This window comes from Ovis canadensis, chromosome 3 (assembly GCF_042477335.2).
Source record: "Ovis canadensis isolate MfBH-ARS-UI-01 breed Bighorn chromosome 3, ARS-UI_OviCan_v2, whole genome shotgun sequence".
NCBI lineage: Eukaryota > Metazoa > Chordata > Mammalia > Artiodactyla > Bovidae > Ovis > Ovis canadensis.
Window position 1 is genome coordinate 159,930,788 of NC_091247.1, and position 25,924 is coordinate 159,956,711.

A 25,924-nucleotide genomic window follows, 5' to 3' on the forward strand; every position below is an offset into this window, starting at 1 on the left:
TGTGCTCAGCTTTCTTTATAGTCCAACTCTCACATCCATACATGACCACTGGGAAAACCATAGCCTTGACTAGATGGACCTTTGTTGGCAAAGTAATGTCTCTGCTTTATAATATGCTGTCTAGGTTGGTCATAACTTTCCTTCCAAGAAGTAAGCATCTTTTATTGTTCAGGTAACTGAAAAGCCTGGGAGTAGATCTGGCTTCAAGTGTGATCTGATTTAGTGACTGAAAGGATGTCATTGGGATCTTTGAGTCTTGGTTTTGCCTTTTCTCTGTTAGCTTCGGGCTCCAGGCACACATATTTGCTGGTGCAAGTTGAGAGGAAAACTCAGTTCATGGTGGGTCCCACCGAAATCCCCAAACTCATTTTTATTTGACCAATTTGCAGCAAATGCACATTTGTAAACCCACAGCTATAGTTAGGGAGAAGCAGTTTCCATTGATTAAACAATGCCTGAGTCATAAGTTCTAATCCTGGGGTTGGGAATAGAGATCATCTAATCACATCATGTCAAAGTAGAAGAGAGCTGGTTCCTCAAAGAAAGTTATGATACTGTTTCCAAGAAAGGGAGGTGAACACTGGGCAATGTTATCTTTTCAACTCTAGTCAAAGACACAAAATGTCCTAACCTGTTTTCAAGGTGGGCTTTCATGTGGCTCCAGAAAAATGAGGCCATGTTCAAGGAAAGTAAAAAAAGAGGTGTCAGCATCTGATTGGGCACTATAATGTCCAATATGATAGTAGGTGTATTTTAAATAAAGCAAAAGTTGTGTTCCAAATCAGTTCCTTCTCTTTAATTCTCCATTTTTTGTAAGCAAAACCACCATTCTGCTAATGTTCTAAGCCCAAATAGTTCAGACCTCGGTAGGTCTGAACCTCGGTAGGACCCTCGCTGGGTCCACGGTAGGCGAGGAGAGTGAAGGGAGGTACTGTTTCTAGATGCAAAATTTAAAACTCCGTGTGGTAGACTAAAAACTAGCCTCTCCCCTGCCCCCAACATGGAAAGATGGAACAACAGACTGGTTCCAAATTGGGAAAGGTGTATGTCAAGCCTATACATTGTCACCCTGCTTATATAACTTATATGCAGAGTACATCATGTGAAATGCCAGGCTGGATGAAGCACAAACTGGAATCAAGATTGCCAGGAGAAATATCAATAACCTCAGATACACAGATGACACCACCCTTATGGCAGAAAGTGAATAAGAGCTAAAGAGCCTCTTGATGAAAGTGAAAGAGGAGAGTGAAAAAGTTGGCTTAAAGCTCAACATTTAGAAAATAAAAACATGGTATCCAATCCCATCACTTCATGGAAAATAGATGGAGAAACAGAGGAAACAGTGGCAGACTTTATTTTGGGGGCTCCAAAATCACTGCAGATGGTGAATGCAGTCATAAAATTAAAAGATACTTGCTCCTTGGAACAAAAACTATGACCAACCTAGACAGCATGTTAAAAAGCAAAGACATTACTTTGCCAACAAAGGTCCTTCTAGTCAAAGCTATGGTTTTTCCAGTAGTCATGTGTGGATGTGAGAGTTGGACTATAAAGAAAGCTGAGCGCCAAAGAATTAATTCTTTTGAACTGTGGTGTTGGAGAAGACTCTTGAGAGTCCCTTGGACTTCAAGGAGATCCAACCAGTCCATCCTAAAGGAAATCAGTCCTGAATATTCATTGGAAGGACTGATGTTAAAGCTGAAACTCCAATACTTTGGCCACCTGATGTGAAGAACTGACTCATTGGAAAAGACCCTGATGCTGGGAAAGATTGAAAGCAGGAGGAGAAAGGGATGACAGAGAATGAGATGGTTGGATGGCATCACCATCTTGATGGACACGAGTTTGAGCAAGCTCTGGGAGTTGATGATGAATAGGGAGGCCTGGCGTGCTTTCAGTCCATGGGGTCTCAAAGAGTTGGACATGACTGAACGACTGAACTAACCTGCCCTCATCCAAATCTTAATCTCTGGAGCCTGTGACTGACAGCTTTGCAGATATTAAGATTCATAAAATGGAGATATTATCCGGGGTTATCTGAGTGAGCCCTGAATGCAATCACAGATGTCCTTCCAAGAGAGAGGCAGAGCCAGGTTTTACACAGAAAGAAGAAGAAATGGTAGTGTGACTACTAAGTAGAGGTGTAAGTGTCTGACTGTGGCCTACCATGCTCCTCTGTCCATGGAATACTCCAGGCAAAAATACTGGAGTAGGTTGCCGTTTCCTTCTCCAGGGGATCTTCCTGATCCAGGGATTGAACTTTGGTCTCCTGCATTGCAGGCAGATGCTTTACTGTCTGAGAAATCAGGAAAGCCCAGGGATGGAAGTGATGCAGCCACACACCAAGGAATGCTGGCAGCTATCAGAAGCTAAGAGGCAAGTAAGAGTTCTCCCATAGAGCCTCTAGGGGCAATGTGGTCCTGCTGACATCTCAGTTTCAGACTTCTGGCCTCCAGAACTGTGAGAGAATATATTTTTGTTGTTTTAAGCCACTAAGTTTATAGTAATTTCTTAGAGCAGCCACAGGAAATTAATGTACTCTGTAATCAAGATCAATATTTTAATGCAATATTTATTTTTAAGCATCAAAATTAATGCAAACCATCCATGGTAAACAAAATATCAAAACTTTAAACAAAGATGGGCTGTCTTGGAGTAGCTTTTACTTCTTTTGCTGCCTTACTTCCTACAGCCAATCATTTGATTGGCCCTGTGGTCTGTGCCACTATAATTTCTCTTGACTTGCTCTTTTACTTATCTTTCCATGGGGGCCAGTTTTCAAATGCCCATGATTTCTCACTATTGTGGTTTCAATAAGCGGTTATCTACTTTGCCTGTCTCTGCTTTCTTCTCCTTTCTAATCCATCCTCATTACAGATAGACTTTTCCTAAAACATATATTGGGTCATGTTCTTCTACTTTTCAGAAATCTTTACTGGGTCTTCAAGGCCTTGGAAACCAGCTTTCCAGTCTCATTTATCTCTCATTTTCCATTCCACATAGCCTTCAGTTCAGTTCAGTTCAGTTCAGTTCAGTCACTCAGTCGTGTCCGACTCTTTGTGACTCCATGAATCGCAGCATGCCAAGCCTCCCTGTCCATCACCAACTCCCGAAGTTCACTCAGACTCACGTCCATCAAGTCAGTGATGCCATCCAGCCATCTCATCTTCTGTCATCCCCTTTTCCTCCTGCCCCCAATCCCTGCCAGGATCAGGGTCTTTTCCAATGAGTCAACTCTTCGCATGAGGTGGCCAAAATACTGGAGTTTCAGCTTAGCATCAGTCCTTCCAATGAACACCCAGGACTGATCTCATTTAAAATGGACTGGTTGGATCTCCTTGCATCCCAAGGGACTCTCAAGAGTCTTCTCCAACACCACAGTTCAAAAGCATCAATTCTTCGGCGCTCAGCTTTCTTCTCAGTCCAACTCTCACATCCATACATGATGACTGGAAAAGCCATAGCCTTGACTAGATGGACCTTTGTTAGCAAAGTAATGTCTCTGCTTTTGAATATGCTATCTAGGTTGGTTATAACTTTCCTTGCAAGGAGTAAGCGTCTTTTAATTTCATGGCTGCAATCACCATCTGCAGTGATTTTGGAGCCCAAAGAAATAAACTCTGACACTGTTTCCACTGTTTCCCCATCTATTTGCCATGAAGTGATGGGACCAGATGCCATGATCTTCATTTTCTGAATGTTGAGCTTTAAGCCAACTTTTTCACTCTCCTCTTTCACTTTTATCAAGAGGCTTTTTAGTTCCTCTTCACTTTCTGCCATAAGGGTGGTATCATCTGCAGAGGGCAGACATGTAGCCTTACGTGATTCAAATACACCCTGCTCTTTTCTAGCCAGCTATCTTTCTCATGCACTTTCCGTTTATTTCTCATCTATGTATGTTTTATAGAGAGACCGTGGTGTAAGCCTTAACATTAAGGCCCTATATTATATGCTGTCTTGACATTTGATCAAATTGGAAGGACTTCAAATGGTCTAACTGCAAATTCCCCTTTCCACCCTGCTTCTGCAGATAAGGTCTCCAAGGCAAACAACTCTTCCTATTAAGGGGATCACAGACAGCTCCTGACTATCCCTGAGTAGCAGTTTTTGGATCCTTAAAAGCCTGCAGGATTATTCAAACAAGCCAGTCATATTCTCCTGTGGAATAGGTGATACTTCACCCTATTGATGCGGCTTCCCTGGTGGCTCATACACTAAGGAATCTGCCTGCAATGCAGAGGTTCAATCCCTGGGTCAGAAGATCCTCTGGAGGAAGGCATGGCAACCCACTCCAGTATTCTTGCCTGGAGAATCTCCATGGACAGAGGAGCTGGGGTCGCGAAGAGTAGGACATGATTGAGTGACTAACGCTTCACTTCACCCTATTGATACTACAGTCTGCTTTTCACAGGTTCTGCTTTTCTCCATTTCTAAATGTAACCTTGGCCTGCAATGTCCCCCTCCCCCAGGTGGTGTGTAGCTGTGACTAATGAGCTGCTGTCCATGTCATCTGTCCAGTGTTGGGTGTGGTGTACTCAGCCATCCGCATAACTCTAGCGTAGCAATCCCCCCCCTCACCAGTCAGTTCAGTTCCATCACTATGTGGTGTCTGGCTGTTTGCGACCCCATGGACTGCAGCACCAGTGGAGTGAATAGGAAATTAAAACCGAGATTCCCATCCAGACCCCAATATATCACTTACTATATGCGTGACTTAAGGAAAATAAGGACAGGAGCATCATTTTAAAATTTAACAAATTAGGAGCATTATCACCTCATTTGAAAGTTAAAAAAAAAAAAAAAAAAAAGGCTACCAAGGAGCAGCTTCCAGGTTCAAAGTACTGGACTCTATGGGAGTGCCATTCTATAGCAGTCAAACCTTCATGATCTGGAGTCAATTTTCCTGGGTGAAAATTGTGGCTCCATCACTTACCAGCTGTGCAATCCTGGTCAGGTTTCTTAGTCTTCCTAAGCTCTAGATTGCTCAAGAATCCAGACTGTGGTAATTTCTACTTGTAGCGCTGTTGTATTGACCATATAAAGGAGATAATCTGTGGAAAAGCCCTTCTAGCACAAAAGTGCTTAGCAAATATTAGTTTTTATTATTAATCATATTATAGCATGAGCCAGGGCAAATAGACCTACATTTAGCTCTGCTACTGAGATTATATTTGATTTTAAACAAAGAAGGCTTCAGAGGCTCCTGAAGTCCTTAATCCTATAGTTTCATGTCTGCCATTTCATACATATTGTCTTAATTGGAACAAAAATGATATTTCTAAGAATTCTAATCATAGAGGCTGCAGGGTTCAGGTTGCTCTGGGTGGAATGCCACCCTGTAGGTTGAACCCTCACCTTTCACACTTCTTGATTCTATTGGAAGTGACAATCCTCAAGTTAATCCTCAGGATTACCCAGGTGATCATTCTAGCCCCTTTTTTGAGGCTTGTCCTGCTTGACACCTTGCAACTGTATTTGGATGAGTGATGTGAGGGGATGAGGGGTGGGGGCAGTTTACATTCACACAGCAGCATCTGTCTTTCTACCATATAATTTTCTCCCATAGCGGGAGCAGAATAGAAACATCTTAACATACTAGTCAGATTTTTGTGTATTGTATTTTGCCAAGTGCCAGACACTCTAGGTAAATGAGATTATACTCCATGTTTTGCAAAGTCATTTCGAATTAAACAACTTTGATTCTGAGTTTTCAGAGTGCATCCCAGAACACTGTCTGGTTAAACATGTTTTTGTTTCCTTTTAGTCTCTGAGTGTCGTTCCATAAATATTGATTTTTTTTAAACTAATCTTTCTACAGGATTTCATTACTGTCCCCAGTTGCACTAGGGTTTACAACAACCTCGGAGTTCATCTCACCTTATAGCAGGGTAAATAAAACTTCTCAAGAGACAAGTAGAAAGATGGTTGATATCATCCATTCATCACAGAGGAGGAATGATTGCCTGAAAGCTTCCATCTCCCAGATTTAGTTTCAGATCCTAGTGTGGTTAGGGACCTGTTTAGTTTTAGATGTTTTGAACTTTTAATTTCCACTTTGGCAAACCCTTTATGGCACTTATTCTGCCTTCCTTTCTTTTTCTTTCCTCCATTAAAAAAAAAAAATCTTAAAGAAACAGACTTTGTATGGTGGGTGACCCAAGCGTTATGTAGATGGTTGTTAGTTGTGCAGAGGCTAGGAAGGGGCAGAAAGGGAAGAAAAGTGGTGTCAGGAATAAGAAAAATATAATGGGGGCAAATTCTCTTCAGTGTAACCTTTTTAATTGTAATATTTTTAAATTTTTTAATTAAAAACTTTAAAAATTAAGTTTCAAAGTATAGTTGAATATGTGTAAATCAAAGCATAGTTGATTTACAATGTTGTGTTAGTTTTTAGTGTACAATAAAGAGATTCAGTTTTATACATGTATATGCTCTTTTTCATATTTTTCCATTATGATTTATTACAGTATATTGAATGTTGTTAACTGTGCTATATGTAGGACCTTGTTTATCTATTTTACGTGTAGTAGTTTGTGTCTGCTAATCCCAAACTCTTAATTTATCCTTGCCCACCCCCTTTTTCCTTTGGTAACTATAAGTTGGTTTACTATCAGTGAGTTTGTTTCTATTTTGGAAATAAATTCATTTATACCATATTTTAGATTTTACCTATTAGTGATATCATATGGTATTTGTCTTTCTCTATCTGATGACTTCTGGAGAAGGCAATGGCACCCCACTCCAGTACTCTTGCCTGGAAAATTCCATGGATGGAGGAGCCTGGTGGGCTGCAGTCCATGGGGTCACTAGGAGTCAGACATGACTGAGCGACTTCCCTTTCACTTTTCACTTTCATGCATTGAAGAAGGCAATGGCAACGCACTCCAGTGTTCTTGCCTGGAGAATCCCAGGGACAGGGGAGCCTGGCTGCCGTCTCTGGGGTCACACAGGGTCGGACACGACTGCAGCAACTTAGCGGCGGCAGCAGCAGCATCATCTGATGGTTTCACTTAGTATTACAGTCTTTAGGTCCATCCATGTTGCTGAAAATGACATTATTTCATTCTTTTTATGGCTGAGTATATTCCATTATATATATAGGAGTTTTATGATGTCATGTCTTATATTTAAGTCTTTAAGCCATTTTTAGTTTATTTTGTGTATAATGTGAAAGTGTTCTAACTCCATTGATTTACATGATGCTGTCCAACTTTCCTCACACAACTTGCTGAAGAGACTGTTTTTTCTCCATTGTATATTCTTGCCTCCTTTGTTAAAAATTAATTGACTGTAGGTGTGTGGATTTATTTCTGGCCTCTCTATTTTGCTCCATTGATCCATATGCCTATGTTTGTGCTCATACCATGCTGTGTTGATTACTATAGCTTTGCAGTAGTGTCTGAAGTCTGGAAGGGTTATGCCTCCAGCTTTGTTCTTTTTCCTCAGGATTGCTTTGGCAGTTCTGGGTCTTTTAAGGTTCCACTTAAATTTTAGGACTATTTGTTCTAGTTCTGTGAAAAATGTCATGGGTAATTAGATAGGGTCACATTAAATCTGTAGACTGCTTTGAATATATGGCTATTTAAACAATATTAATTCTTCCAATCCAAGAACATGGGATATATTTCCATTTCTTTGAATCATCTTCAGTTTCCTTTATCAAAGTTTTATAGTTCTCACATGTAAATCTTTCACCTCCTTTGCTAGATTTATTCCTAAGTATTTCATTTTGGGGGATGTGATTTTAAGAGTTTTTTTTTTTTTTTTTAACTCTTCAGTGTAATCTTAACCCCTGGCTAGGGATCAATATATATTTGGTAAGTTAATTCTTGTATTTATTGCAGTCTCTTTAATGTAGCTGTGGGGCATTGTTAACAAGCAAAAAAATGTGGAAAGTGTACATACCTTCTTCTCAACAGCTGAGAATATGTATGAGAAGATATATGAGAGTTTATTTCTCAAGCCTATTTCATTTGTAGAGAGAGAGAACACAAAATTCCACACTCTTAGCAACCTGACCCCTGGGCAAACAGGAACAAACACAAGATGATGTGTAATGAGTGAAGGTTACGTCGCCGGCTGGCAGTGTTCACACCCCATAAGGCCCTACTGTCTGCCTTCTGGGATTTTGTGAGAAAATTCTCATGCAGAGAAATCTGTACAACCCACTAGCAATACAGCCATCACCAAATAACTTCAAGAAACATAGAACATCAACCTGAGGACTGTTCTTGTCATGAGGCCAATGTTTTGGTGTCAACAGCCCCTACCAGCTGTGTATGATGACAGACTGTGGACAGCTGTTGTTTTTGCCTGCCCGGCATCTAGCTGCTTTTTTTCCGGTATAAGCACCTCCATTTCCACTTGGGAAATCACCCAGTGACCGTCACATGCAGGATTGGCAGGACCAGTACTTGACTTGCCAAGGAGTGGGAACAAGAGCCAAACTACGACTCTCCTATTTTTCCTCCTGGGAATGTGATCATCGCATGGAGTGACACAATAAAGTGAAAGGATCAGAGTGCATTTATCCAGGGAAGCAAGAAGTACAGTGTATATCCAGCAGTGGGAGATTCATTTTGCTCATATTAAGACTTTGACATCCCTATTAGATACCTGGTGGAGCTGTCACACAGGAAGTTGACTATAAGTATCTGGAGCTCAAGGGAAGTTGGAGATAAATATTTGAAAATCAGCCACATGAAGATGACCTTCAAAGCTGCATTTCCTTTGAGATGAAGCATAAACAGAGAAGAAGGCCGAAGACCAAAACTTGAGATGCTTCAATATTAGAGGTAAAGTAGCAAATGGTGGCATGTGTGGTAAAGAACCTGCCTGTCAACGTGGGAGACACAAGAGACAGGGGTTCGGTCCCTGGGTTGGGAAGATCCCCTGAAGTAGGAAATGGCAACTCACTCCAGTATTCTTGCCTGGAAAATTCCATGGACAGAGGCACCTGGCAGTCTTCAGTCCATGGGGCTGCAAAGAGCCAGATATGACTGAACACAAGCATAAGAGATGAGATTCTAGCTAAGGAGGATGAAAAGAAGTAACCAGTTGGGAGTGGCGGGGAGGAAATTCAGGAGAGTGTGGTATGATAGAAGCTGGAAGTGGAGATTATTTCATGAGGGAGAGAGAATGGTCAACTAGGTTCAGTGCTTCTGAATGTCTTAGGAGCATGGACTTAGCAATATGGAAGCTGTTGGTGACGACAACCAGGGAAGTTTCCGTAGAGTGGTGGAAAGGGAAGCTAGATTAGAATGCATTGAAGACTGAATGAAGGGGAATTGATTCATGCTGAGAGTATGTTTAGAGATCTTTTGAGAAAGTCTGCTCTGAAAGGAAACGGAGAAAAGGGGCAACAGTTGAATAGTTGAATGAAAGGTTGTCAAAGGATGATGCTAACATGGCCCTATAAAATCGATTCACTAAAGAGAAAGAGATTGCTAATACACAAAAGCTGAAATAGCTGGTCAAGAAATTTCCCTAGGAAAGGAGAGGAGATGGTGGTGGTGGTTTAGTTGCCAAGTTATGTCCAGACTCTTGCAACCCCATGGACTGCATGCCAGCCAGGCTTCCCTGCCCATGAGATTTCCCAGGCAAGAGTACTAGAGTGGGTTGCCATTTCCTTCCAGAGGAGATGTATTAGAGTACAAATGAAAGGACTTCTTACCTTTTTATAGGTGTAAAGATGATTTTTCTATAAAAGCAGAGAAAAATGCTCAAAGAAGTGGATAAATGTATAAACACCTAGTTGACCAATCAGAATGCTAGGGAGTTGCTTTTCTGGGAACAGGAGAAAGTATTAAGTGTTAATTGGGAGACCCCTGGTAGTCCAATGGTTAAGACTCCCATGCTCCCAACACCGGGAGCACAAGTTCCATCCCTATCGGGGGAACTAAGATACCACATGCTGCATGGTCAAAAGAAATGTTTACTCAAAGAGCAAGGAAGGAAGTTACAGAGCAGATAATTTAGAACTACTGGGCAGTGATTTGGGGGTTTGGGATGTGGGGTCATGATTTCTAAATAAATCCTGTTGGCCGGATCTCATCTGGCAATCTTGTTCGTTCACAGAGGTAGAAGAGAATTAGGTTTGAGATTAGAATAAGTAAGGTTGTATTGAGGTTTTTTGGTTTGTTTGTTTGTTTCTGTGTTTTCTTTTCCTTTGCTTTATTTTAACTAGAAGAGTAGGACGAAGAAAAGAGAATGAAGGGAGTTGAGGGTGTTTACAGGGATACACAGTGAAATGTAAATTGAATTTTAAAAAGGAGGTGAAGATACGGAGGATCATAAATAGTGGGACAGTTGTAGGAGAAAAGAACAGTAAAAAGAAGGTGGGGTCACCAAAGTAGAAAATTGTTGCAGTGGAAGGCACCAGAGTCAGTGAGTAGGAGGCAGGGATTCAGTGTTTAAAATCAAGATTTTGGAAGAGGCATGATGGATTTGTAATGGAGTTGGGGGTGGAGTGCACAAGCAGTAAGAAAAAATGCTGCAGGGAGAAAGGGAGGCAGACCCTACCTTTTGTTCCTTGTAGACCTTTTGCTGATTGATTTTCTTTTCCTTTTCTTTTCTTTTCTTTTCTTTTTTTTTTTTTTTGTCAAATTCACCTGGTGAGATTTAGGCCTACTTTTTAAAACCTACAGTGATCACTCCAAGTTCCAAATGTGTCATGGTTTTGAGAGCGTCAGATTAAGCTGAGGCTGGATGTGTTCTGATGGAGATGTATTTTGCTGCTGATAATAAAAGATTCAACCAACACTTGGAGAAGGCAATGGCAGCCCACTCCAGTGTTCTTGCCTGGACAATCCCAGGGACGGGGGAGCCTGGTGGGCTGCCGTCTATGGGGTCACACAGAGTCAGACATGACTGAAGCGACTTAGCAGCAGCAGCAGCAACAACCAACACTGGCTTAAACAACTAGATGATTATTTTTCTAATATCCTAAGGAGTTTGGAGAGATGTGACTACTGGCCTCAGTTTAGTGCCTCTAAAATGTAAAGGCCAAAGTTTTTGATCTTTTGGCCTTTTCCTCTTGGTTACAAGGTGGCTGCTACATCTTCATATATAACGACTTCCAGGTCAGTTCTCTACGGACACCAGGTGAAACCATTTCAGATTCCAGGAAGACGATGGAAGAAAAGAGTTAAACTGGACAGTCACGAGGGTATATAAATTATTGTTGTTGTTGTTGTTGTTGTTATTAGGAACTGTTATATGAGTGCAAATGAGCTTAAAACTAAAAATATTTTCAGCCTCTCACCAGATGTGTCCCTTCCCCCATTCCTACCCATCTCTCCAAAAAATGTGTTTATAGACATGCACACTAGATTTATCAGAAATCTATAATTTGGTTATCTTTGGGCAAAGAAACTGCCCTACACATATTGTTGAGATTCTAGATACAAACGGAAAACTACAGACAGTCAAAGAAATATGGGTTTCACCTACAAGGCTTTTCCGGCCATTTCTGCAACCTCACTTTAGGCAACCTCCTCCCACCACCCATAAATCCTAAAGAATATCAAGTTTCTTATTGGAAGCAGATGGGATGTCTTCAGGAGTTGCCACATCTATGTCAATGACTTAAACTTTAAGTGCTGGGGCATCTGTGGAATTCTGAACTATATGAATGGAAATGGCTAATGAATGGAAAGTAATTAAAATTCTATCTTTAAAAATAGTCACCACCCAACTTGAGAGGGGTTATTTAGCCATTTTCAATTCTGCTAATCTTGCTTATCTAAATAAAAATCATAGCTAGATAGTCTATATATTGTTTGATCTTTGGTTTTATTGTTTTAGACATTTGATTTTATTAAGTTATTTAGAAATATTTGATTTCTTAATTCTTTCCTGCTTTATTACTTCATGAGAGCTCATTTTGAGAATGTCTTACTGTTGAATTTAACCTATAGATTAGTAAATTTGTGCCTTTAGTTGAAAGGATGGCATCCATGGACCTACATATCTTCTGTTAGTAATTGCTACATATGAAATCTACTCTGTGCAGAATTTTAAAAGAAGAGCATAGATGACCCTGAAAATCAAATCCCTCGGAAGGGTCACAATAGCAAGAGTCCCTACCAGCACGGAGTTTTAAAACACTGTTAATTTCCAGTTTCACTGAAGTGAATTTCTGTGCTTTACCCTGTTGTGTTTGATGTTTTTCTGATCTAGCCATCTTGTTATTGTTACTCTAAAAAGTGCTCTTAATGTCAGCTGCCTTCTTAACTATATCCCCACTTTCTGTTTTAGAAAAAGAGTCAAAGAAACAATGGACAAGTTAAACATACACTTACTTTTGACCTTAATGTTGACCAGTGAGGATTCTATTGGTAATTATTTTCTTGTCTCTAAAGGGGAAGGGAGGGCTCTCTGATTTATAGTTCACTTAACTTAGTAGCACTGCTATCACAAAGTACCGAAGGTCAGCTCGCCATCAGTATGGTCATTGTCATAAATAATGACAGAAGCTTCTGAAATTGCTGAAATATACACCCATAATTTCACTTTGATCTCTTTTTCCTTAAGACATGAATGGCAACATCCACTTTAGGCACCATCATTCAAAAGGAATATAAAAGACTTTGAGGAGTTTATAATGAAATGACCCACCCTGTGGGCAGGATTTATAAGCTATGCTAATATGGAAATTCTCCATGAGTATCCAGACTCATATTCCCATTCACTGGTGTGTGTCCAGTCTTATGATGTTGGAATGCACTTAAGTTTCCCCTCACATCCCAAGGTGCAGTGGTCAACTTCCACACTGGTTGTGATGCTGTTGACTTTGCCCTTTCTCATAGTAACCTTTATTTTTAACTATGAAGACTGTTTGTGGGGCTCAGGTCTTTGGTGAGAGAGGGGGAGGGTTGAGGTTTGGGGGTGTAACAGAGATATGGGTGATAGTTCAGAAATCAAGAAACTGGATGTTAATATACAACTGAGTAAAATTTATTGAGCACCTAGTTTAAGCTAGGCGCTATTCTAAACATCACACAAGGTAAACTCTTCCTGCATTCTTATGGCTCATCATCTCTAGGAGACTTTCCCAAGGCTTCGAAGAATTAAGAAGGTGAAGGAAGAGAAAAGATTAGTACCTAATGAAAGAAAGGATCTTTGATGTTGCCTTTCTTATCCTTTGACTAAAGGAATTGCAAAGGTTACCACACAAATAGATCAACAGCAAAACCACACTTTTAAACTACTAATTGCTCTACACAGGTTGCAGGTGTTTCTAGCAAAGTCTTTAGACTACTAGAAACAGTTATCACCCTAGAAGACTAATAGGTCCAGCTTTGTTGACAAACCGTTAGAACTATTACCAGGTGTTTAGTGCTGTCTTTGAGTTGAGCAGCTCAAACCCTAGCAGACTCAGGAAAGTGTTAATAGCTCCCTTCCCACGCTTGGTTGGCATGCCAGATTGGGAGGTGAAAGACTCTGAGCCTTTCCATTCATATTAATTCAATTCAGTAATGTTCAATTCATTTAAAATGAATTAAGACATGACTCTGCCTTATGTGTTTGGAAACTACTTCATACCCAGTCTATCCACTAAATCCAGGTCTAGTTGACTTCCTACTGGGTTTTTCCACATGACTATCTCACAGGCACATGAAACTCAACCTTTTCAAAGTTGGTTCCCCCAGTGCACTTCTTGTTCTGTGTTGCCCGGCTCAGGGAGTAGAGCATTGTCATCCAAACTCACCAAACCTGGAAGATGGGCATCTCCCCTTCCTTCAGCCTCTCATCCAATCAATACATTCACTCACTCTCAACATGTTCAAAGAGGTAGTATTCCAGCCACTGGAACCCAGCAGTGTGTAAAACAGGTAAAATTCCCTGCCCTCAAGGAATTTAAATTCTAGTGGGTAGGGCAGAGGTGGCGGTTGTGGGGAGCTTCCCTGGTCCAGGGGCTAAGATTCCATGCTTCCAGTGTAGGGGGCCTCTGGTCAGGGAACTGGAGGGAACTAGATCCCACATACCACAACTAAGACCTGGCACGGCCAAGTAAATAAATAAATATAAAATAAATTGGGGGCAGACTAAATAAAATAAATCTAAGAAGGGAGTAAGATTGATAGAGAAAGTCTGGTGAATGGGGAGTGTTGCCTTTAAATTAAAAAAAAAATGTTGTCCGATGACTTTGAGAAAAAATGTGAGGAAAAAAACCAAGTGAATATGTGGGATAGGGGTACTACAAAGAGAGGGAACGGTGGGGCCAAAGACCTCGAGGCAGAAGCATCCTTGTTGGACGAGTAGTCAGGAGGCCGGATGACTGGGTCTGTGAGCAGAGGGAGATGAGGCCACACAGGAACTCGGGACTCAATCATGCCGGGCCTTGTAGGTCATGGTAAGGACGTTGTCTTTTACTCCTGAGTGATACAAGAAGTCATCAGGGTGGTTTCAATCAAGTAGAAGAGTAGACCATGCTCTGATACATATTTTTTAATGACTCCATGGTAGCTAATTATAATACATTGAATGAAAAAGAATCTATGAGTCTACTCTGAAAAGCAAAAGAAGAGAGAGGAGAAGAACAAGGAGGAGGGCCAGAAGGAAAAAGAGGAGGACGGGAAGGACAAGAAGAGGAGTCAGGGATGAAGAAAAAGGGAAAATAGGGGAAGAAATTGTTTACTAAAATGTCTGCTAAAAAAAGAGAGCAGGAGTATTTTGAAATCACTGCTTTCCAACTTCTAGTGTGTTAAATAATGTAGGAACAGTTATTAATAGATCCTAAAACCAGTGGGTAAAATGCTGTTGTGGATAAGATATTTGGAAAGTTCCAAAATATTGCCCTACAATTTTTTTACTAATTACATAGAAGAAAATTTGCCTTCACCATGGAAAATTCTGGCAGGTCACCACATTAACCAAGTGATCAAGCAGCATCACTAAATAATATGTGGACAACCTGACATTATCTACCTCTTGATATGATGCAGTATGAAATGTATGACATCATCTGTGAGGAAACTCACAAATTTAGCATGTGTGAGACCGTATATGGAAAAGTGAATGTCATTTTAAAAAGCAAGGGGATGGATCTATAATAAGATGGATCTATAATAAGAGACACTGAAAAGATATAACAAATGAATTCATGAATATGATGGGATCCTGGGTCAGAAAAAAAGAAACTATAGAAAACATTTTACACTTGATTGTTTAAACATTTTTTCTGTGTGCTTGACAAGTTTCAAATAAAAAGTTTGGAACAGAGTGCAGGGGGCAGGGGAAGAAGCAGGGACACAGGTTAGGAAGTTATTTTAAGATCCAGGAGGAAAATGGTGATGCCTTAGACCAGGATGGTAGCAGTGGAGGTACTCAAAAGCGGTCAGGTTCTTCATACATTTTGAAGTTAAAGCCACATGGATGTGCTGATGGACTAAATGTGAAGTAAATACAAATAGCCAAGAATTAGTAACATCAAAGTTTTGGATCCATGAAACCAACAATGAAATTGCTGTTCCCCAGAATGGAGAAGACTGCAGGTAAAAGAGGTCAAGGGAGGGCTCACATTCAGATTGGAGCTCGTTAAGTTTGCTATCTGCCCTAAACATCCAAGTGAATGTTCGTTGAATATTCAGGTCTAGAGTTCAGAGAAGTGTGAGTTGGCATTATGAATGTGGGTATCATCGCAGGTTGGTTGAGACTGACATGGGTGTGAGTGTATCTAGAAAAAAAAAAAAAAAAGAAAAGGACCAAGGATTGTGCCCTTGGGGTGGGGCAGGGGATTGGGCTCCAACAACAAGAGTCTGATCATCAGGACCCTAAGCCACAGCCTGGAGTCCATCCCTAGGCCCTGCCTCTTCTATTTCCTTTTTCAAAAATTTTTTATTTGTTTGTTTGGCTGCTTCAGGTCTTACTTGCATCATGTGAGATCTTTTGTTGGGGGCCCTTCAGTAGTTGCAGGACATGGGCTTTGTAGTCCGCTGCACATAGTATCTTAGTTACCTGACTAGGGATCGAACCTGCATCCCCTACAAGGTGAATTCTTAACCACTAGACTTCCCACCAGGGAAGTCCCTCTTCTGGCTCCTCTACTTACTCTCTGTTCCCACTGAGCTTACTTTCATTCTGGCTCAATGCCCTTTTCCCTTTGGATTATCCAGATAAGGCTCCTAACGGATCTGCTTACCTACAACCTTCCTTTGCCCTCATCTAATCTCTCCTAAGCACCTCTGCGTATGGTCTCCTGTGACCCCTTTCAGGGCTCCTCCTGGGTACCATAGAAAGTCATCATGGAGCCCTTTAAGATCCAGCTCCTGACTTCTCTCCCTGATTGCATACCTTACACGTTCCCTAGAACTGCTCACAGTCTGCATTTTTCTGAAGCTTAACTGACCTTTTCGTAACCGTCTTCGCCCCTGACGTCTTGCCTCCAGATGTGCCTTTTTGTAGGTCTGTCATTTACCCATTTTGTGCACTCTGTGACCTTGCCTGTCAGGGCGTGTGCCATATTTACCTGTATGTTTCCCCCTCTCATCTTTAAGCTTCTTGAGGTCAGGGGCCTCATCTTAATTCCTCCCTGTCTCAATAAGTGGGACACACTTATTTATCCAATAAATATTCATTGAATGAATGAATAAATAAAGATTTGCCTTTAGGAATACTGAAGTTGAGGATGGTGGCATGACCTTAATCTGGGGAAAAAAAAGACCCCTCAGATGTTATTGTATCCTGACTGCTATAGTCTGAATATTGGTGTCCTCCAAATTTATGTGTTGAAATCTAATCCCAGTGATTGGATGGTGTTTGAAGGTGGGGCTCTCGGGAGGTTATTAGGTCATGAGTCTGGAGCCCTCACAAATAGTATGAGTGTCCTTATAAAAGAGCCCCAAGAGAGCTCTCTCACCCTGCCACATGGTGTTATAGGAAGAAGGTAGCTATTTATCAACCAAGAGGCAGATTCTCACCCGACATTGAGTCTGCTGGTGCCTTCATCTTGGACTTGCCAGCCTCCAGAACTCTGAGAAATGAATTCTGTTTATAAGCTACCCAGTCTATGGTATTTTGTTACAGTAACCTCAATGGACTAAGACATCTACTTTACTTAGATGAAAAAGTGGGCATTGTAGGTCTTTTAGAAATAAGAATCACAAATGAGTCTGCTGCTGCTGCTGCTGCTAAGTTGCTTCAGTCATGTCCGACTCTGTGCGACCCCATAGATGGCAGCCCACCAGGCTCCCCCATCCCTGGGATTGTCCAGGCAAGAACACTGGAGTGGGTTGCCATTTCCTTCTCCAACAAATGAGTCTAGACCAGTTCAACTGTAATCCTGACAAAGGCTGGAAAGAAGTGATCTCAGTTAAGCCCATTTCAAAGCACTGATTGAATATTTCCAGTGTTTCTCCCTCCATATTAAAACTCTGAGCATCTGGGTGCCACATTACTGAATTTGAAAAGCTACACTATGGTGATCCATAGTAAAAGATTCTGTGAGTCAGGTGATGATCCATCCATCAGTCATAGGAAACATGAGGCACTAAAAATTTAGTATGAAACCCCAAACCCACAAAAACTAGCCACAGTTTCCTATCACAGGGATGTGACTCATATCTCAGCAGGGGTACACATACCTTATTACAGTCACCAAAGAAAATGCTTCTCAAACAAACTTTTTCCCCCCAACATCATTTGCACAGAGCAGTAATTTGGTGAAAATCTTTTGAAACTTACAAAGTAATTTATTTCTTTGTGGTTGGTGCATATTGCTATGCTTGGTTCTTACCACAATGACTCTTAATTTAGGGAACAAGATGATGGGCAATTAATCCTTTAACCATATTCAGCTGAACCCAAAGTCAAATTGAGGATGGATGGAAAGAAAAAGCCCTTGGCTGACCTAACCTCTGGACCTCCCAGAAAGTGCTCTCACACTCTAGGGACGCTCCCAATGACACCCATGGCCAGGAGTTCAGAAACTGGCCATCTCAGTCTTGAGTTCTCTCCTCTAAATACACTGCTTTTCTTGGTTGTGGATAAGGAAGAGATGTAAAGGAGGGAGGTGTTGCTGAGAGAGAAATCACAAAACTACATGTCTAGTATTCATCTGAATTTATAGCAAAGTGCTTTTTCTTAATACATCTTTAAAGTTGCCATTCAGAGTTTATGATTTTGTTTCAAAATAAAAAATGAGAGGAATGAATGTGCGGGTGGCACGGAGACCTCACTCATTTGTTCAGCATTAATTCATTACACGTCTATTATATGTCAGAGATTTAATAACAAAAGAACTAAAACATGAGCCATATCCTAGACAGAGCCAGAATCCAGCGCATGAAATAGCAGTGTAAACAAGGAATTACAGCAACATCATAGAATATTCATAAAAGGTCCCTAAGGGAGGATAAAAGGTAAAAGTATCTAATTCTGTCTGGAGGTCAGGGAACACTAATCTGAAGGCGATGTTTGTAAGTTGAGTCTTACAGGAGAAGTCTTGAGTCCTAGAATATGAAACAGAGAAAGGAATTCCAGGTATAGGGAACAATGCATGCAAAAGCTGATAGTTAAACAGCATCATCCGACTTCCATATGATGAACTGAGGGGTCACAGCATGTTCAGTTCTCACTGCTTTGACTCTGAGGATGTTTTGAGGCTAAAGTTATTTTCTTTTTAAAGCCTTTAAATGAAAATGGTAACAACATTAATGCATTTTTGTCAAAAAGGCATTTTCTGCAGTAATTTTCCTTAATTAGTTAAACCATTTCCAGTTACTTTTTTCCATTTAAAACTTTATTTAAATTTTTATGGAGATTAATTCTTTCTTCTTTGGACCAATATTTACAAAATGTGATTTATTAATCAGCTCTTTGATCATAGTAATTCTATGGATTCCACTTTTTGCTGTGGAGGGTGTGGGAATTACTTCAATAAATACAACATGCTTGGGACAAATTTTGTAACTCTAGATTTTACTAAGTATCTTTCTACTTGTTGATTTTAATTTGTGTTAATTGTTTCTATTAATATTATTATTTAGAAATTGAATAAAATGTATACCCAGACATATCTGGTTAATCGACCAGAAAAATGGAGAGAAATTCCTTTGAATAGTCTGGAATTACTCTACTATGCAACCTCCTGAACACTCCTGATGGCTGCCATATTGATTATTAGCACCAATTAAGTGAAAGTGTTAGCTTCTCAGTCATGTCTGACCCTTTGCGACCCCATGGACTATAGCCTTCCAGGCTCCTCTGTCCATGAGATTCTCCAGACAAGAATATTGGAGTGGGTAGACACTTCCTTCTCCAGGGTATCTTCCCAACCCAGGGATCAAACCCAGGTCTCCTGTATTGTAGGCAGATTCTTTACCATCTGAGACACTAGGGAAGTCCCTGCTCTACTATGTTGGTCTTCTAATTTTTTTATAAACCTATCTTCATTAGCAGCTCATTAAACGTTCAAACAACTAATGATAAATGTTGGAGAAAAAATGTCCTGCTTCAGGTAGAGCCCATCCATGGCAAGTCATATCCCATATCAACCCATAGTCCAACTACCAATGCCTTATTGCCATTTGGCAATGTTATCATCCTCTAGAATGGTGGTGATGGTTTAGTCATGGAGTTCTGTCTGACTTTTGTGACCCCATGGACTGTAGCGTGCCAGTCTCCTCTGTCCATGGGATTCTCCAAGCAAGAATACTGGAGTGGGTTGCCACTTCTTTCTTCAGGGGATCTTACCGACCCAGGGATCAAACCCAGGTCTCTGCATTGCAGGAAGATTCTTTACCGACTAAGCTATGAGGGAAGCCTGCCTCTAGAATATAATCACCCAATTAAACAGTGTAGGCTGCTGGCAAAAGGATCCTTTAAGACCAATCAGTTACCATTCAATCTTAAAGAAGGCACTCCATTCTTCCTCACATCTCGATTTGATTTGTAAACTCCAGGTGCCATTTTAATCAGCACTCTCCTGGGTTAAACCTTTCTGTATCAAATGTAGCCCTTCTTCCTTATCATCAACAGCTCTGTTCAAGCTGCTTCAGTTCATTTATTTCTGAGGGAACCTTTACAGCTGTATTGTTTTTAAGATAGAATTGATACCCTTCAGAAGTTTCGTAGAATTCGTGGTCTTTTAAAAACTGAGATAGGTTGTTTTTGCTCTCATCATTTCAAGGATTATCACCTTCATACACAATTAAATGTTCATAGATAGGATCTCTTAACGTTTAGCGCTCTGATGAGTTGTTGGTCATCACGCTCTTATTGTTCAGACACTAAGCCATGTCCGACTCTTTGTGACCCCATGGACTGCCGCATGCCAGTCTCCTCTGTCATTCACTGTCTCCCAGAGTTTGCTCAAATTCATGCCCATTGAGTCGGTGATGCTATCTAACCATCTCAACATCGTTGGTCATTAAGAAAGGCTTTCAATGAGGTGAAGCTCCCTTTCATGTGAATCCGCAGCCCATAAAGTGGTGGTTATATACGTCAAGATTTTACAGTATAGTAGGATAGTATATGTATATTAGCTTTTGCTAGATAATCAGGTCTAAAGTTAGAAGTCCAATTAGTTATATTTTCACTTAGAATTCTTGGCATCGGGACATTCTCATACCTCTGAGTTGGTGTCATAAGAAGAGAAAAACGCCTTCAGAATTCATTAGATTTATTTTGTCCTAATTTCATTTAAAGACACATTTCGGGCATCTCTTGCTCTCTCAGACCTTGCACACCCCATACCAGGTACCAGCTATCTTAAGACTGATGGGTCCTGATGCGGAAAGGGTTCCACACTTACAGTTAATTAGTCTAACACATACACTTCATATAGCTTCCTTTTCTTAATAGTCTCCATTTAAACAAAAAAATCAAACTCTCATCTTCAAAGTGTTGTTGCTGCTACTGCTAAGTCACTTCAGTCGTGTCCGACTCTGTGCGACCCCATAGACGGCAGCCCACCAGGCTCCCCCGTCCCTGGGATTCTCCAGGCAAGAACACTGGAGTGGGTTGCCATTTCCTTCTCCAATGCATGAAAGTGAAAAGTGAAAGTGAAGTCGCTTAGTCATATCCGACTCTTAGCAACCCCATGGACTGCAACCTACCAGGCTCCTCCGTCCATAGGATTTTCCAGGCAAGAGTACTGGAGTGGGATACCATTGCCTTCTCCGCAAAGTGTTGTTAGACTTTATCTAAATGGTCTTGAAACCCTTAGGAAGAAAAAGAGAAAAGAAACGAGTTGATAATTTTCCAAATCAAGCAGCATGGCTGTATCTGCATTTTAAGGGCATTTCCTAACTAAAGAGCAAGAGGATATGTTGGTATCTATATGTTAATTAAAAATTTGAACATTGACGTCTTTCAGAATATCCTATGTTAACAGGTTGTGTTGGCATGAGAAGTGTCAATGTTGTATGTTCCCTTTCTGCTACAGAGGGAGGTTTTCACTGATCATTCTCCTGGGACCAAAGATGGAAGAGTTTCTGCAAAGGTGACCTTGGACACCTATAGATATTTACATACACACGTACACACAGTTTTGTGTGTGTGTAGGGGGTTAGTGAGAAATGGAGGATGGTTCTTATTTCTTCTCCTTTTGTGTTGTGCTGGCACATCCAGTAACCCAACTGTCTGCAGGTCATCTTTCATCTGCATGGCTGTGAAAAGGCAGCAAAAGTGTCTGCAGTTTACACACATAGGAGTTGGGAAGGAGCAGCACACAGCTGACACAGCATTAGAAGCTGTAGCACTCTATCAGCTACTGCAGGGTAGGGTATGAGATAGCATTCTGATAAGAGCTCAATCTCATTGCCTGCAGCAAAGATTCAGTGAGTAAGTGGCTCTAGAAAAACAGGAAATACATCAACCTAAAATCAGGTTCGTCAAGTTGTCTGCATGCACACAGGCTCTCCACAGTTCATAGCAGCGACTTCTGAACAAGAATATTTTTCAAAAGAGAGAAGGAGCGAGCTCTGATTATTTCAGGCTCAAACAAAGGTCAGTTTTTAAAAAATAAATGAACTTCTAATTTTAGAATAATTTTAGATTTACAGAAAAAATTTGAAGGTAGTTTAGAGACTTCCCATGTTCTTCATGCCTGGTTTCTCCTGTTCTTAACATTTTTACTTTAGTAATGGTACTTCCCTGTGGCATTTTTAGTAATGGGCTTCCCTGGTGGCTCAGAGGTTAAAGCATCTGCCTGCAATGTGGGAGACCTGGGTTCGATCCCTGGGTCGGGAAGATCCCCTGGAGAAGGAAATGGCTACCCATTCCAGTATTCTTACCTGGAGAATCCCATGGATGGAGGAGCCTGGTGGGCCACAGTTCACGGGGTCGCAAAGAGTCAGACACAACTGAGCAACTTCACTTTCAATGGTACGTTTGTCCCGATCAGTTAACCAGTATTCATGCATTATGCTGTTTGCTTAACAAGCTTTCAGAAGAAGAATCATGATCGAGTTGGTCAGTCAGGCTGTTTTATTCCCCTGGCCAAGAAGATGGTCCTTGGGAAGAGGCATTCAGGACCCTCACAAGGAAGTTAGGGACTTGAAATGAGCTATCAATTATTTGAAAAGAGACTGGCAGTAATAAAAGTACCAATTTACCTCCCTGTTGATAAACAATATAAATCAATCCATTAGAAAATATTTGTGAGATAAACTGATATTTCTGCTTTCATCATTTTGAAATTTATCAGAATAATTTTCCATTCAATTGTGTTTTTTTTTCCCTTGACCCGAGAGATCAAGTCACAGCAAATGACTCTAATGACTTTGAATAGTTCCAGAGATGGTTCAAAAACAGAGGCTCTCAAACTTAAGCCTGGATCAGAATTGCTGGGAGAGTTTGTTAAAACACAGATTGCTGGGCCCCTCCTCCAGGGTTTCCAAGTCAGTAGGTCTGGGGTGGAGTCTGAGAATCTTCATTTTTAATACGTTCCCAGGGACCCCACTTTTAGTGCCACTGCCCTAGAACATTCACAGGACTTTTTACATGTATATTATTTAGACTCACACATCATTTGACAGAAAGTGAAAGTGTTAATCGCTTAGTCATGTCCAACTCTTTGTGACCCCATGTACTGTAGCTCTCCTGGCTCGTCTGTCCATGGGCAAGAATACTGGAGTGGGGAGCCATTCCCTTTTCCAGGGGGTCTTCCCAACTCAGGGACTGAACCTGGGTCTCCTGCACTGAAGCAGATTCTTTACCATCTGAGCCAGCAGGGAAACCCTATAACAGAAGAGGAGTCATATTCATCGTTACAAAGAAAGAATCTTATTTCTTTTTATAGCATAGTGTAAAAGTTAAACTAGATATCATTTTGGAACTGGGATTTTTGAGAGAGATTTTCAATTTGAACTTATCAAAGCACATACCTGCAGATCCCTGCACGGGCACAGAAATCACCCAAGGACCTTACTAAAACAGAAATGCTCCATCTGGGTTTCTGGGACAGGGCCTGAGAATTTGCGTTTCTGGCAGGCTGCCTGTAACAAAGCCAGCCCACAAAAACAAGGCTAGCCCATATAAATTCTTGGGAAACAAAAGGTTTTCTGCATCTCTAGTCCCTGCCTGTTGGTGAAAAGATGATTTCCTCAGAGTGAATTAATGGACGATTTGGAATTGGACCATTGCTTTCTTGCGCTCCTTCTCCTTAAGAGCTGGTCTCAGCCTTTCTTTTTGGCAATTTAGTTCAGGTTCCTCAACTTTTAATTTAGGCAGAATCTTACCGTGACAATTATAATTTAGGTTGAAATTCTAACTTTCCAAACACTTTGTGATCAAAGAAACTGGAGGCTGGGGATAATGCATCCAAGTTCTCTGGTGACTGCCTTTACACATGTCCAAATGGCCTTATTTTTTAATTAGATTAGTTTAAGTTGTACATAAAGCCATCTTTGCCCTCCTAGAGGCCATGCCCCCTGCAGCTCTGGCAGCTGCTTCTTTCTCTCCCATTTTCACTCTATCTTTTAATTTTACCCTTGTATTTCAAGAACTTCTGATTTTGGTTACTTTCTCCAATGGGTAAAGTAGCTAGATTTCTTTAAGCAGTTGTGTTTATGCAGTTTGGGAGTAGACTTGACTTTTCAGTCAAATCCTTACTTCCTCACTCAGTGACACACTGTGATCCCTGTGTGCTCAGCTGCTTCAGTTGTGTCTGACTCTTTGTGACCCTATGGACTGTAGCCCGCCAGGCCCCTCTGTCCATGGGATTCTCCAGGCAAGAATACTGGAGTGGGTTGCCATGCCGTCCTCCAGGGGATCTTCCCCACCCAGGATCGAACCCTGGTCTCTTAGGTCTCCTGCATTGGCAGGTGGGTTCTTTACCACTAGCGCCACTTGGGAAGCCCATAATGGCCCCCTGGTGCTGCCATATCAAATCTGTACTCCTCTGCCAGCATTTAAAAGCAATAATTTCTGGTGTTGGCTTCCCTGGTGGCTCAGCAGAGAATCCACCTGCCAAACACAGGAGACAAGGGTTCGATCCCTGGGTCGGGAAGATCCCCTGTAGGAGGAAATGGCAATCAACTCCAGTATTCTTGCCTGGGGAGTCCCATGAACAGAGGAGACCAGTGGGCTGCAGTCCATGGGGTCGCAAAAGAGTGTCAGCCATTTCTTAGCAGCTAAACAACAGTTTCTAATGACCTGACATCTAGCAGGCTGTGGATTTTTCCAAGCATCTTTTCTTCCTTTTTTAAAGATTTTTTGATGGGGACCATTTTAAAAGTCTTTATTGAATTTGTTACAATATTGCTTCTGTTTTATGTTTTAGTTTTCTGGTCCGGAGGCATGTGAGATCTTAGCTCCACGACCAGGGATGGAACCCACATCCCCTGCACTAGATGGGTGAAGTCTTAACCAGTGGACTGTCAAGGAAGTCCCCAAGCATCTTTTCTAATTGAGACCAGCACCTACAGTATCAAGCTAGTAATAATACAGCCGATGTCCAGCCTAGGTCAGTGTTCTTCTTGAGCTAAAAGCTGAATGATTTAAGAGAAGAGCTCAATGGGAGTTCTGTATCACAGAGCCATAGCTGGCCATCCTTTCTTGAACTTTTTTTGATTATTTTATATTAATAAGAAACAGGCCAAATTCTTTCATCAGTCTCCTTGAGTGAGTGAAAATGTTCCAGTTCAGCATAACAAGGCTGCATCTCTTATAATAAATGAGTGGGAGTTACATAAAAGCAAATGAGACTCTAGTACATCCGATCTTGTGATTATTAACATCTATGGATATTCAGCTCAGTGTTGAATTCAATTTGATGTTGAATCACTTCAGGAAATCCAAAGCATTCTCATTACACATGGGTGAGTGTGTTTCCTTAAGGAGGTACAGTACTTGGCATCTCTGAGATGAGTGTGAATCACCACTCCGTCTGGCTGCTATACAAGTACGCATTGTTTTATTGAATAAGAGGGTAAAAAGTCACATAAAACACTGCATACTACAAATGACTGGGGAATAATTTGACCTGCCTTGGTGCAACTTAATTTACACTTTAGACTTCTGGAAAGAAAAAAAGAAAGAAAAAAAAAAGATCAACTCTTCCATAAATACAGCTTAGTCTGGGCACATAAACCATGAATGGCTTTGATTATTATTTTTTAGTTAAATTCCTCTTGCCTTCTTTTTTTGGATTATAATATTTTAAAGATATAACTACTTGAAGGCAGGGAGAAAATGAAACAGAATGGAAATAGGGTAAGATGGGTTTGCAGGAGGCAAAAAAGAAGACGACTATAGATTTTTCTCAGATTTCTGAAACAAAATCGTGTATTCCCAACTCTACCAAATACAGCATACTTCCTTCTTGCAGGGCTGAAATGTTTTCCCCCAAACTTCTGATTTTTAGCCATATTTAAGGCTTGGCATATTGTCTCCAGAAAGAAACTGTATAGTGAACTTGTACTTCAAGCTCAGACAACACCCAGGGGATATTGCTTTAAATAGAATGCTCTTGCTG

The 25,924-nt window shown here is 41.0% G+C and overlaps 2 long non-coding RNA genes across 2 annotated transcripts in view; both read left to right on the plus strand.

Annotated features, from left to right (window-relative positions):
* Window positions 1–25,924, plus strand: part of LOC138435847 (uncharacterized) — a 208,773-nt gene that overhangs the window by 144,779 nt on the left and 38,070 nt on the right. The gene's annotated exons all lie outside the window — the stretch shown is intronic.
* Window positions 6,177–24,913, plus strand: LOC138435848 (uncharacterized). The gene is made up of 4 exons (XR_011255274.1): window positions 6,177–8,798; window positions 11,050–11,170; window positions 12,262–12,341; window positions 24,731–24,913. It is a non-coding gene; the product is annotated as an uncharacterized lncRNA (long non-coding RNA).